Genomic DNA, 15,049 nt, shown 5'->3' on the forward strand with positions numbered 1-15,049 from the left:
TTTAAAGCTGCAAATCTTTTCAAATACCCATCATTTGAAAGTAAACATGGTTTAAAGTACAGATCATTATTAATTTAAAATCATTTTATGTTAAAACAAATCAAACATTGATATATTAAATGTTAAATATCAGATGTAAGAATTAAATTTCTTTAGTAGAAGCTTTGGGAACAGGAGGAAGCCATTATCTTGTTTCTTGTCCCATGTCCAGGCAAAGAATTTTATGTCTGCAAAAAGTAAAAAATCCTTTCTAATATTTTGAAACTCATGAATTAATCTAAAGTAAAACATATGCAACCCACATGGTTTTAATTTATAAGATGTAGTACTCATATAAAAAGTAACACAAAGGCCCAAATTATTTCCCAAAGTGGACTGACACATGGGCCAACCAAAACTGTCAGTATTGTTAATCCCCTAGTGGCTACAATGATACGCTAATATACAGTATCAGGTGAACCTGAATGGAACTCTGTAGGCACCATAATCCACACAGCAGTTCCTTTCTTAAGAAACCAAGAAGTTTGCAAGCTTTTACATGTGAGACAAATTGTGCAGGGTATACTCTATATACAGAGCATATACTTTATTTCAGGATAGATAATGAAAAGCTGACAACTTACCATTTTGCCCTTTTCAAAGACTATACTCAAATTGTACAGTTCACTAAAATGTCCAGTTATTGCACACTATACATGGAAGCAAAAGGTTAAATTTTCATCATTCATTTCTCTAATCTCTCATTCCCAAATGTCACTCAAATGGCACAAAGCAATGAAACAAAATGTACTTTTTTGTAAACTTGTGACTGAGTTAACAAGACACAAACAGCTGGTACAATTTCTGTGATAAAATACAGTAACTAGTACAGTTCTTCATAACTCAATATTCTGTATATTAAAACTGTATGAGATGTTGGAGCAAAACCATAGATTATGATGTTTTTAACTTTTTAAGCTCATCACAGGTGTGGTATGGTACAAAGTCCAAGAACAATTTATTTGAACAATAGGGGCTCTATATTACTTTGTATGTAAAGCATTCACATTCCTCAGAGTTTTTAAAACCAAAATGTATCGTCTGTTTCTCTACACTATTATGTTTAACAGCAAATTGAAAAGATAAGAGTTAAATTCTGGAATGCTGTAGATCAGTGATACGCCGGTTACTGTGGTAACCTGTTAACATACGGTTGGTTCGCTTGTTGTGAATTTTAAATGTACAGTGGGTGGGGATTTTCCATTGACATTCATGTCAGATTGTATTAAGAGCAGATGTTTTCTTTTTCAATCTGTGGATCTAATTGAATTGAACCAACATTTTTCCCTAGATCTATGACAGCATTTAATTTCCTGCGGTAGAATAAGGGATTTTGAACCAAAGTCATAGAGTGACTGACTTTTACTGTACAGTAACATTTTGCTATTCTGAATGAGATATTTAATGTACACCTAATTAGCTACCCAACACAAGTCCCTTGGAATGATTTATTAATGTTAGTACTAGATGTATAACAGTTCCTTGTTCATTCTTCACATTCTTGTAAGAGACACGTCTTTGCATTTGTAATTCCTTGTATGATTGTATATTTACAATAGTATGTTGAATATTAAACTTATTAATTGCATTTTTAACAGGCAGGGAACCTGGAAAAGGTGACATAAATATAATTTTTCATCAAGAAACCAAAGTCAGAAATATCAGCAAAAAGGGAAAATCATTGACATGCTGAATGGCTTAGATCACTTTTTTGTGGTTTTATATTAAAATCAAGAGTTATTTGTCAAATTTTGATTAAAAATCAATTCAGCTACTGTACTCAGCCCTAGATATTGCATGTTTGCCATAGGGTATGTTAAAGTTGCTCTATCCATTCATTTTCTAACCTTTTTATCCAAAGCAGGGTCCCATGAAGAGTGCCTATGCTGGAAAGAAACAGGCCCAAGATCGGATTCACACTGGACAGGACAATAGTTCGTAGAGGGGCACAATCAAACACACACGATCTGACACCTGGGGCCAATTTTGCCAGAAGCCAGTTAACCTACCAGCATATCTTTGGACTGTGGGAGGAAACTGGAGAACCCAGAGGAAACACACAAAAAAAACGTTGAGAATATACAGTACAAACCCCACGCACATCACCACGCACCACAGGCATGGAATACAAGGTCCTGAAGTTGCAAGGCAGCAATGCTAATCTCTGTGCCCCTGTTCCACCTGCCTGTATGTTAGAGTGGCTCTTGAATTTTTATTTTCTATTTATAATATTTACAGTATATATAACATACTACTAAAATGTGTAATGTTTTATTTCTTTCTGACATTTAAAGAGCAATTTAACGTCTAGTTAATAGTTTGCATAACTGTTTTTGCTTTAAGGCTCGTTATTTTGTTTCAGTTTACTTAAAATATGAATACAAAAAGGAACAAAAAAGCATAGCAAAATACAGAGGAGTACATTTTATACAGCAATGAGAATTGTTCTAAAGAAAGACCACTGAATTCATGTGTGTACTGATTACTGAATTCTAAACCAGATAAAGAGTCAGTATGATAACTCTGCATTTCACAATTCCTGGAACTGGGTATCTGGCTGTGACAGTATGAACCTGATTCCAAGTAAAGTCAGCAGGCCACTAGTCCTGATATTTGTTTTGCACAGGATAAAAGCATTCACATTTCCTCATATTCATGAGACAGCATTTCTTGGCACAAAATTATGATATACGTTTCTATATGTCTAATTCTGATGTCATATACTGTATTTACGGCAGAATTAAAAATACTTAAATAATTTTCCATACATATGTAGAGAACACATTTATTAATGTAAATGTAAATACTTCCTATTAAGAATTAAGAACTGCTTTTAGGATTGTGTTTCATGATAGCAGACAGTCAAATTATACATTTTAAATACAGCATATAAACTTCTTGTGCTGTAACCTGTACTTAGTGAAAAATGCAATAGCAGTAGTTTGTATTTAGAAATGCACTTTCCTGAAAAGGTATCCAGACACTCTTATGCACATGTAGGCATTCTTTCCATCCCATCCAAAAGAAATCATGTAAAAACACATACACCACTAAGAATAGCTACAGTTAGTTGCAATGATGTCAATGTTTCGCTAATTATTTGCAAGTTCGGAATGTAGTAGTAGTGAATCAGGCAGTTTAGGAAAAGCAATTGTGAGTTTCTGCTAAGCCTAAACCACATTCCATGCACAGCCTGTTATCAAATGATTTTGGAAAACATCAGCTTAACATATCATCTTGCAGTGTAATTCAATTTTCTCATTTACCTGGACAGTGCTTCCAGGGACACTACACACTTAACAATAAGCATATTTAAATAACAAACTTCAAATTATGGGTAAAAATGTCAGGATTATCACTATCTATTGTATCTAGGTTTAAAGGTAGAACTTAGAATCCATTATAATATGACTATTCCTTAAGACAAATTTACTCACATGAACAAATACAATTATAACACATACAGTGTACAGTATTTGATATACTTTATTTTTACTATTTGGAGAGACAGCGGATTTATACAGATACTAAAGGGATGCAATTTAGTCCAGTTTAAGCATAACACCATAAAACCAGCCAAAAGCAAGTATACTGTAGGTGCAGCTGTTACAAGTGCTCAATTATATGAATCTCTGGTTGCAGAAAGAGATGGCCACAGGGCATGCCTTTACATAAGTGCAAGCATCAATTTCCAATTGTTGACTAATTGTTATAATCCATAGAAACAAATATGGAGGTTTGGTGGGAGCTTTCTGAGAAAAATTAAATGATTTCCAAATCAACACACTGTTTTTTTTTCTGCAAGAGAATGAAAAGTAAAATAATATCTCATAAAATTCTACTTAAATGCTTTACATACCTGGATTTAATAGTCTAAAGTTTAAAATCTAAAGAAAAGTACTAACACTGAAAATCGCATTACATGCTGTACATTCAAATATATATATATATGTATGTAGAATAGTTAAAGAGTTTCTTTAAAATGAGTTGGATCCAACAAGTTGAATATTGAATAAAAAATTATTGTACTGATTTCTGAGTAATATTGCAGTAATATATGCAAATCCAAAGCTTGGACATTTAAATAACATTCTTTAATCTCCTATAGAGACTCCTTTTTAGAGAAAGCTACTTCATGTTTAGATATTCCAATTTTTTGTGTATATTCCTATATAGAGACCTATGAAGAACAACAGCAGTGCTGTGCTTTGATGGGAGACCTATAAGGAGTACCATGTTACTGCTGTAAGTAGTGTTGCTGGACCTGTTGGTAGCACATTTCCCCCCCGGACCAAAAAAATTCCAAAACAATTCTGTCGTATATTGACGTGGGACATTGTGCTGTGAGAGGAGCTATTCATTGAATGAGGAGTTAAACTGAGGTCCTGATACTTCACCATCAAAGATCCCACTATCAAACACAATGAACAATGTAAACATTTTATGTTGGTGGGTTTCAAAAGGCATTGTTAAGGCAAACAATTTGCTTGGCTAAGGTATTTCATTTAAGGTATAAGGAAGGGGTGAAATGCAATAAAAAGGTTTCAATTACTAATTGTGGCTGAGAACATACTTTATTGGTCTATACTAGTCCAAATGTTTGGGAGGAAAACAGTGATGGAGGTGGGGTCCCACTATCACTGCAGTAGACCATAATGCACATTTAAACCATATAAAGCATTCTTAAATGTGTCAAAGGAGCAATTAAATTTCATTGCCCCATTCAGCTTTCTTTTTAAACAGTACACACAGTGTGGCTAATTATACCAAATAGCATTTGCTTTCTGATGTAGATTACAGACCACCCAGCTCATGTCAAGTGACCAAGTTTATGATCCTTGACCTCAAGGCCAAAGTGTGACATCTTTTTTGAGACCTAAGCTTTCTGTGCTCCTTGTCCGAGAATACTTGACCAGTCACTCTCACCGAGCCCTAAATATACTTGCTTTACAACTGAAAGAAATGCAATTACAGGATGAAAAATAAAAACCTAGAAGAAAAATGATCAGGCTCTGATCTGTTGGGAATAAAGCATTTAAGTGTCAGCAAGTTAATATATGTGATTAGTCTTTGAGTATCATATAAACGTATTTTGTATTCACACTGCTCAGTAACAGAATATGATTTTAAGGTCCTATGTAAGCATTATAAAATTGCAACATGCTGGTCTGAACCATTAATTATGGCTGAGAAATCTCTTTGACATATATATCTGAAGCATATTATGACCCATTTTGTACAGATGACAGTTGGTTTTTGTAGACAGAGCTATACATGCAAAAGATTCCATGGTTTGTAGCAGGAGAAAGGATTGGGACTCAAAAGGCTCATAAAGCAGCAGGCTCGGCACCAGAAATAACACCCTCTCCAAAATCCTTCCATCTGTCTCTACTTCAGACACTGAACCTGCAAAATATCTTATGTCCTTCAAATATGAGGTCATTCAAGCAACTGGTTCCTCTAATTCTGCTTTACAATTTTTTTTTAAATATGGCTTGCTTCTAAATTAGCTAGAGACTCAAGTTGAACTTGTTTTTTTATATGAACTCATTATCACTCATCTATTTCTAAAGCTTTTGGCTGAAGCATATCTTTGTATTTAAAACAACCTCTAAACTTTTTTTCTATCATTCACAGAGCTTTAAATCATTTCATTTTAAAACTCTTTGCTTCTTTCTATTATTGTAACCATGAGATAATTCTACTTTATTTGAACTTGGGGGTGACATTTATCAAATGGAGACAGAATATGATTAGAGAACATTCTCTTTTTATATTAGACAAAAAATAGAGACTTAAAAGAAATTAGCTAATGAAATTAAGGGTTTATGAAACCTTCCCATTGTTTCTTTTACCATAATGTTACAGCAGTGTAAAGGTTTTGGAATAATCTGTGCTTTCAAAATACAAAATAAACAAAGCACAAAACTCAGAAAAATCTCATTAAAATGCAACACTGTGAAATTGAACACTCTTCATACACTTCACAGCAGAGTGAACACCTGAATCTTTGTCTGACTGATGCATGTGTGTGGCATCTATTCCTTTATTTATGTGTTAATGTGTGGCAACGTGTTTTAATTGGTTTTCAATTCTGTTATTTTAAAATCTTTTTTTCAGACTTAAATAAACACCTCCAAGACACAACATCTCCCCTTCATTATAGACCTTTTATTTGAAACTGACACATTGATGACAAACAAACAAATATGCAAAAGAACAGAACAATTAAAAATGAGAAAACAGAATCATGTTATTAAAAACTTTAACTTCTGCACAGCATGTATAAGCAGTTCCTTTTTTGTATTTCAGTGCATTAGATAAACAAGTTTCTTTTCATTTCCCAATGTATATACGTATTTCTGGAGAACATGTTCATGAACATTTTATTATGTCATGTGTTAGGTGTGTGGCCATGAATCCCATTCATTCATCCATTTTCTTACTGTTTTATCCAGTAATAAAGACTCTAGGGAGCCAGAGCCATTCATGACAAGCAATGGACACATGGCAGGATACACCCTGGACAGGACTCCAGTTCGTAATCTACACACACTCACACTAGGGCCAATTTCCCACTTACTGTAATAGTCACTCACCAGTATGTCTATAAAAAATGTGGGTGGAAACTACAGCACCCAGAGTAAACCCATATGAACAAGAGGAGAACATACTAAGGCCATGCAGATAGCAGCCCAGGATTTGAACCTAGGACCCCCTGCTGTCAGGCAGTGATGTTAACCACTGTGCCAATGTGCTGATCATTGCCATGTATTGTCATATAAAATAGTGAGTGTATAGTAAGGAGCAGTGTGGGGTGAAAAAAACGTGTGTAGCATTGCACAATCAAGGAACCATTAACTGTTAATTGATCTTTGTCTATCACATCTCCACCCCTGAATGTGTCTACTTTTTAAACTCTGTCCAGTATATGGTACCTCTTTGCACCTCTCTGCCTACCATCATGCCAGAACAGATTTAACTGGGACTTGTCACTTAACACAACATTTTGCAATGTTGCCCTGTGCTAGTTTATTCAACAGTAAGCCATCATCTGTACAATGTCTGTTTCATTGCACTGGAGTTGATCTGGCCACAGTGATGTCCTGGTATTTCTGTGACAGTTTGAGGTATAAGATAATGTCAATTCTGGAGATGTCGTCCATTAAGCCCAGCTGCTCATTCAGATGCAGGGTGCAGGGTTGGTGATGCACTTGACCCACTGTTGGTTATGTGATAAACCTGTCAAAACGTGATTGACAAGATATTGTGAACTAGTGCTACCAAAGTGGCTAGAAATCCTGGGAATTGACATTCCTGCTTCAACATCACATTGGAATTTTTCCTTCTATACTGTAAAAGTCATGGTATTTTGGTTTACACATTTCTTATCTTGTTAATTAATTATTTGGATATAAAGTGAATGAAGTTCAGTTTCTGAACAAATTGTAACCAAAATACTGAAACCAAAAGTTTTAGTTGTATTTTAAGGCTTTCTCAGCATAGTTATTGCCATAACTGTGTTTGTTAAAGTCAGTAAGAACTTTCCTGCTCCAAATAATACTGTATCTTATCTTGAGACTAGTCAAGGAATTAATTAAATTTGAGATTCTAGCCAAAGTAAAGGAAACAAAAGTGAAGGGACATTAATACAATGAATAAACAAAGACTATGTATACTAGAAGGAAGAAGGAAGTAAACTTATGAGCTAGATCACACAAACTGCAGGAAGGGAATACAAAATAAAATTGTTGGCAAGTAGTAAATTATATAAGCAGTTCCTTATTAACCACAATTGTTTAATTGGTAACTTCTGTGAACCAACACAGAAGCCATGGAAACAGAAGGTTATGTAATAGCCACACATACTGTATTGCAGAAAGACTGTAAAAAAGACAGTATAATTCTCTATCAGGGAATAGGTTATTCTCTATCCAATTTGAATTATGGTACAGAGATTACATTCCATTTCCAGTGGTGAACCTTAAACTAGTAGCAAAAATGACTGCAACTGCTCTTGAGGCCAAGGCTCTTTTGGGGACTTTTCAAAGGCCATGTACAGGCTGCTCTAGTAGTGCACCACATTTTTGAAAGCTTTTCAGAGTGGGTATGCTGCCATGATTTATCCTGGGCACCAGGTTTCAGTCTGTCTATAGGTTGATAAATGATAAAATCCCCCTGTTCTCTGTCACTGTCACGGATGTTGGAAGGGATGAACCGTGGAATGGCAGGAAAGTGGAAAAAGACCCTATGTGTAGCGTCGGAACGGGGAATTATGGGAGGCTCCTGACGCCCAACAAATAAATGAGCTGCACAGCACTGGAGGGAGGAAAAACCTCATTTAACTGAAAGAAAACCTCTGGGAGTCCACGGCTGAGAGGTGCCCCCTCCTCCAGGGTAGAAACCTTTATTGGGTAGAAGAAGGAGGAGTTAAGTAGAGCTCTGGAGGCTTAAAACAAAAAATAGATGTACACAAGCACACACCACAAGAATAAACCTGGGAGACCAGGTTAACAAACCACACGAAACAGATAGGACCCAAGAGTTCCATGACACAGGGGTTAGGGGGACCAGAGAGAAGGGAAAACCAGGAAGCGAAAAATCAAAAAACACCAAGCGAAACAAAACAAAACAAAACACAAAAACCCGGGAAAAATACCACAGACTGGGAAAAAACATGTTCAACATTCTATCACTGATATCGGAATAGACAACCTAAGGAGAGCCAGGCACTAGACCCGCTCACAGGCACGGATGTCTGGAGTGATACCCAGCAATAAGAATAGGAAAAAAGGAAAAAAGCTCAACATCCTATCACTGCTATCAGAGTGATCAAACCAAGGAAAGCCAGGTATTTGTAAGCAGATGTTGGGACAGCATACCACTGAATAACTCGCTCACAGTCACGGCAATCAGGAGTATCATCCTGCGATTAGAATAGAAGAACTGAAAAAAAAGCCCAGCGAAAAAAGAAAAGCTGCGGGAACAAAGACTTGCTCGCAGGCTTGGAGATGGCTCAGCATTCTGTCATGGATGTCAGAAGGGATGAACCGTGGAATGGCAGGAGAGCGGAAAAAGACCCTATGCGTAGCATTAGCCCATGCTACGCAGTGCAGGAGTTCAGGAAATGCCGTATAGAAACCTATGCCCTCAGGCCACGGACAGAGTGGTGGCCTGGTGCTAGGCGGGTCTCCGGACAACCGAATGTCAATGCTGAGTGAAGGAGAATGAGTGACCCGGACAGAGAAACACCGGAAGGACAGCAAAGCACAGGAAACTAAGGACAGGACAGAGTGGGGGCATCTTCTGGCTGCAGAGGGCATGACAGTCACATTCTTTAATGTTTAATCAAACCTTGAAAATTAGCTCTCAGGACTTTGGAGTTTAGAGACGAAGATACACAGCTTCGTCATCTCATAATAGAGCGTTACGACTGTGTTTGGTTAATGTCAAACAAAATCCTGTGAACAAAACATTAATACCATTTAGGTCTGAACTGAAGAACTGCATGATTTACATAAAGGAGAAGATTCAAGCTCATAATTAGAAGTCTAATTCTATGATAAGGGAAGGAAATGATTATACAAGAATTCCATTAATTTACATTAATAATTAATTATTGTAATCATGAAAACCTGTTCAAAAATACTTTTATAAGTTGAGGATCTATCAGGACCTAGACAGATTTTTCTTGTATGTAAATGTTAATTCACATAATCATATTTTTTTGGCACAGATTGAATGTTCTAGCTCAATCAGGGTTAGATCATGCCATCTTAAATGTTTATATCTGTCATAAAAAGGAAATAAATATGCTTATACTGTATAATTTGCTACTACATTTCTTTCTGCTGCAATACTTTAATGCTTGGAATAAGGGTGAATTGTCCATCTGTTTTATTTTTTTTCTTCCCTTGGGAGATCGTTAAAGCAAATCTTTCTGTCATGAAGACATCAATTTTTGAAAATTACTAGTGGAACACTTTGCTGTTCCACTACATCCAGGTTGTAATTTTTGGTTCTGTATATATAATGGCTGTTTTTCTCATAAGAGAAACTGGAGGTGTTATGAGTCCTGATTGTTATCTGCTGATGACTTTCCTAAAACTCTCACAGTGCTGCTCCTCAATAAACATTAATTCAATGATTCCCAAAACCAAGAGCAAAAGTCACATGCCCATTTATTTCCTCTAGGTGAAAGGTGTGGAAGAAGAATTATTTTATATGGTTACCACTTATACAAAATTTGTGACTATTGTCCTGTATTATTACACATTATGGTACATATTTTATTTACACTATCTTTAAAAACTTAAGATGGAGTCAGAGGTAATTAAGAAGTTAAAGCTAAACTTTATGATGACTATTCTTAGCAAGAGAAAATGTTTCCTATCACAAAATCCAAAGAGTTTCTACAGTTTCTTTTTGTTTAATATACTGTAAAACTGCAGCTCCTTATGACATCATCATAAGGAATCATTAGCTAGTGTCAATAGTCACTTTGTCTAATCCCAGGAGCTCTAAAAAAGCTAAATAGAGCTCTCAATTAATGTAGAAATAATGTTTTACAAAGCATTTATGCCTTTAGAAGGATAGTCTACATTTGTAGCACTTGGTGATTGTGCTGGTTAGTTTATTTTCAATCAGAATGTCTAATGCAATATATTTTTATTGCTTCCAGATCTTAATTTAAATGTGTCTTATAATGTCAAAATTTGTACAATTGATTTGTGCAATCCCTTAAAGATTTTTTTTATACACAGCGTTTTATAAAAGAGAGGCGAGAAGTTACAGATTGTACAATTATTTAATGAACATTTTATTTAACTTGAGCCAAGGTATAGTTTCAATGAAGACTTTTCCACGTTTCACATAAGAGGCACATAAGTCCATTTAATAAAGTAATGACACAAATAAAGTATTGACTTTGGTGCAATGAAAGCTGAAAGACCTCTGTCCGTCCAGTGGATGAGTATGACAGACCTATTCCACAAGGTCCAAATATTGGTTAACCAGTTCCCCCCTATAATCACTCTCCTTGGGAGGGGAAAGAACCCACTTTCTGTGAATCTTCTTAGTTGCATATTTCTCTGTTCAAGTAGGTAGCTGCATCAGCATACAGTACGTAGGCAGCAACAAAAGAGGTGCCTTTGACACCCGAAGACGGCTCCACAGCCGAAATGTTGTGTTTATTTTCTTCTCCTTTCAGCATAGAATAAACCTTTACTTATTTCTCTCTTCTACAGTTCTTGATTTTGTTATAAGTGTACTGATTATATACAAGTAGGTAGCTGCATCAGCATGCGTAGGCTGCAAAGGAACAAGTAAAGGTTTATTCCATGCTGAAAAGAGAAGAAAAGAAACACAATGTTTCGGCTATAGAGCCTTCACACCCAAAGAAGACTCCACAAATGAAACATTGAGTTTCTTTTCTTCTCTTTTCTTCATGGAATAAACCTTTACTTGTTCCTGATTATATACAATGTGTATTACAACTGGAAAAAAAGTTTAACATAAGCATGCCCATGAGATTTTGTCACAACATATTTTATTTTTTTTCCAAACAATAAGTGTGTATCAGTACCAGTAATCATTGTGGTTATAACTAATATAAACCTTCCTTTTTTGAATTCATTGATAGGCAACGTTTTGACTGATTTACATTCTGGTGCAATGAAAGCTGCATTCTGGATCAGTTATATTGTGAATTTGTAGTTGTACCCTCTTTGAAATGTCCAATTTAAAAACAATAAACTGATTGGAAAAAATAAAAACATGCTCTCACTTTCTACCTTCCCAAATTGTGAATCATTAGAAGCCATTATTTAATGAAAACACATGCAACAATGGCTTATTTGTTTTATAGAATGTGTATAAATACTACTCTGCAGAATAAGTTCTAATTGTTCGACAGTAACGAATAGGGTGTTGTGAAACAGTAAACATGTTAGCACAGCATAACTGTGCAAAAAACTCTGAGTACATTAGAATTTTTTGCTGTCCTATTTCATTGAATGCAGGGGTGTTGAACAGTGCAGCAGGTCAGGTCTTGAAAACTTTATTTCAGCTATCTTGCCACTAGAGGCCGTTAAAGGCCTCAAAAACTTGTAAATAGGCACACTTGAGGTGAATTCTCCAAATTAGTAGTTAATTATTGGATAACAGGTGAAGGGTGAGATTGGACCATTTGCACATGGGGTTAATTAGGCTTGCATGAGACATTTAAGGGCTTCATGGTGGCAGTTGTTGTTTGTAGTTCTGGTGTCTGTATACCAGATGATTTTGCTTTAATAAACTCCTTTTGCCATACTTTCCATATTTTTGTTTAACATGAAAGCATATTCATTTTATTCAACTCTTTGCACCAGCAGCTCCTCCCAGAAATATTCAGACCCTTCCTACAGTGTCCCAATTTTTTAAATAAAATATTTTTTTCAAAACCTCAGTACTTGGACTGAAGGTTTCTAATGGGAAGAAATGTCACAGGATATATTAGCAAAAAAGAAAAAAACAAATATGTTGATTACTTACGTCTTAAAATCTGGAACTCAGTATTTGGTGGAAGTACATTTGGCATCAATCACAGCTGCAATTTTTATTTTAGTCTCTAGCAACTTTGTGCACTGACCTGGTGCAATTCCTGCCCATTCTTCTTGGAAGATTTGCTCTTTCTCTCTGGTTGCCTGAGGGTCACTTATGGACCGGAGTTTTCAAGGCTTTCCACAGATTTTCAATGGCATTCAAGTTGGGACTTTGACTAGCGCCACTCAAGCACGTTTTCTCTTATTTTTAAGCCACCCAAATGTAACTTTGGGCTTGTGCTTTGGATCATTGTCCTGCTGAAAGATGAAGTCTTCATCCCAGCTTCAGTTCTGAAGCAGGTTTTCCTCTGGGATTTGCCAGTTCTTTGCTTCATCTACTGTATGTTTCCATCAATCTTGACAAGCTTCCCAGCCCCTGATAATGAAATTTAAAACTATAAGATGATGCTGACATCATCATGTTTGTCAATAGGGATGGTGTTGATTCAGTGATGCACTATAGTAGGGTGGGGCAAACTATGGCCCGCGGGCCAGATCCAGCCCACCAGTCAGTTTTAACTGGCCCTTGAGGTAAATTTTTTTTTTAATTCGCCATATTCCACCTTGTTTGGTGCTATTTTTCTTTAAATTTCATTATTCTTGCTGTTAGATGACGCACTAACGTTATACTAATTTGATTCAACGGTTAGACTGTGTCTATTGTACTGTGAGGGAACCTGCACAAAAATGAGCAGAGTGAAGAAGTGAAAGTGTTCAACAAAGAATGGACTGCAAAATACTTTTTCACAGAAATTGGAATAAAGGCTATATGTTTAATTTGTAAGGAAAGTGTCGCAGTGCTCAAAGAATACAATCTCAGTCGGCATTTTTCTACCAAACACTCTAACTATGCTAGCAATCTGTCATGCGAGGAGCGGAAAAGTTTCATTCTGTGAAGCTGGATGAATTCTTTTCATCACTGAACGAGGCCAAGATTCAACAAAGCAGCACAAAAGATCCTGGTGTCATTCGGATCTACTTACGTGTACTGTATGAGCAAACATTCGGCTTCATGAACATCAACAAGTCACGTCACAGATCACAGCTGAGTGACCACCACTTGAGCTGTGTATTATGGATCGCCACAACACAGCTGTCAACTGATTTTGATGCTCTCGCAAAAAGAGGTGATCAGCTGCACGGCTCTCATTAATCAAGAAGCCTTTTGGGCGAGTTCTTTTCTCACTGGTTTTCATTAACCTTGAACTAATAAGCCTATGTTAGATTTTAAACTTATATAGCACATTGGCTATCCGTAACAGCAGCATGAAGTGGTCCGCAATACAGTTTCAAAACTTTATGCGGCCCTTTGGCCAAAAGAGTTTGCCCACCCCTGCATTATAGTATGTTAGGTTTACATCAGATGTAATGCTTTACATTAAGAACAAACAGTTCCAACTTCATTTTGTCTGACCAGAAAATCTCTTGCCTCATGTTTGCAGTATCACTTTGGTACTTTGTTGCAAACCACACAAAGGTTTTGAGATTTTTTTTTTCAGTTCCACACAAGGTCCCTTTGTAGAGTGAGCTATAGACATTTTCTCTTGACTTTGTTACAAAATTCTGTAATTGTCATTGACCTCACAGTGGCATCCCTAACTAGCTTCCTCCTTGCCCAGCTGCTAAGTTTGGTAGGACAGCCCGATGTAGGCATTGTCTGGGTGCTTCCACTTCTTATTGATCAACTTCTCCTTACTCGAAGAGAAATAAGAGGTCTCTGAAATGACTTTACATGTTTCTCATGGTCTATGCCTTTATACAACTTTATCCCCAAGTTGTTCTTCCATCTTTGTGGCTGAATCTTTGCTTGAGACTTACTTCCTGACTAAAGGACCTTACAGAGATAGGTATATTTACTCTACAATTATGTGAACCACTATTATTGCACACAGATAGAGACCACCCAACTAATTATGTGGCACATTAAAGTAATTTTGTGCACCTAAATTAATTTAGGTTTGCCACAGTGTGGCTTAACCAATCAAGTCTTTTCTGTTTTTCTTCTGCATTTAGTTCTTTTGTTTCAAGGTGTTATGACTGCAGACTTGAACAAAATGTGAAAACCAGGGAAGTGTCTGAATACTTTTGCAAGGCATTTTAAGTGTTCCCCATCTGAAATATGCTAAGATCCTGAAATATGCATTTCTAAATTAAGAGTTTACTTGAAGTGGTTTGTCTACTTTTAGAAGTATTTGGGAAGGGGAATTCATTTTCTTTTGAAGAGGATATAATCTATATATTTAAATAGTTTCTGTTTTTTTTCCATAAAGCATTAATGCTAACAATTTAAAGCACCTTCTAAGCACATACAGTATGCTTTCAAGCCAAAAATTGAAAGACAGATTCACACTGTGGCAGCATTAACTCGGATCAGGTAATACTCCATAGCAAAATGCCATACATTTTTGCATGAAATTTGCTGACTCTTT

This window comes from Lepisosteus oculatus, chromosome 12, assembly GCF_040954835.1.
Source record: "Lepisosteus oculatus isolate fLepOcu1 chromosome 12, fLepOcu1.hap2, whole genome shotgun sequence".
In the NCBI taxonomy this organism is placed as follows: Eukaryota; Metazoa; Chordata; class Actinopteri; order Semionotiformes; family Lepisosteidae; genus Lepisosteus; species Lepisosteus oculatus.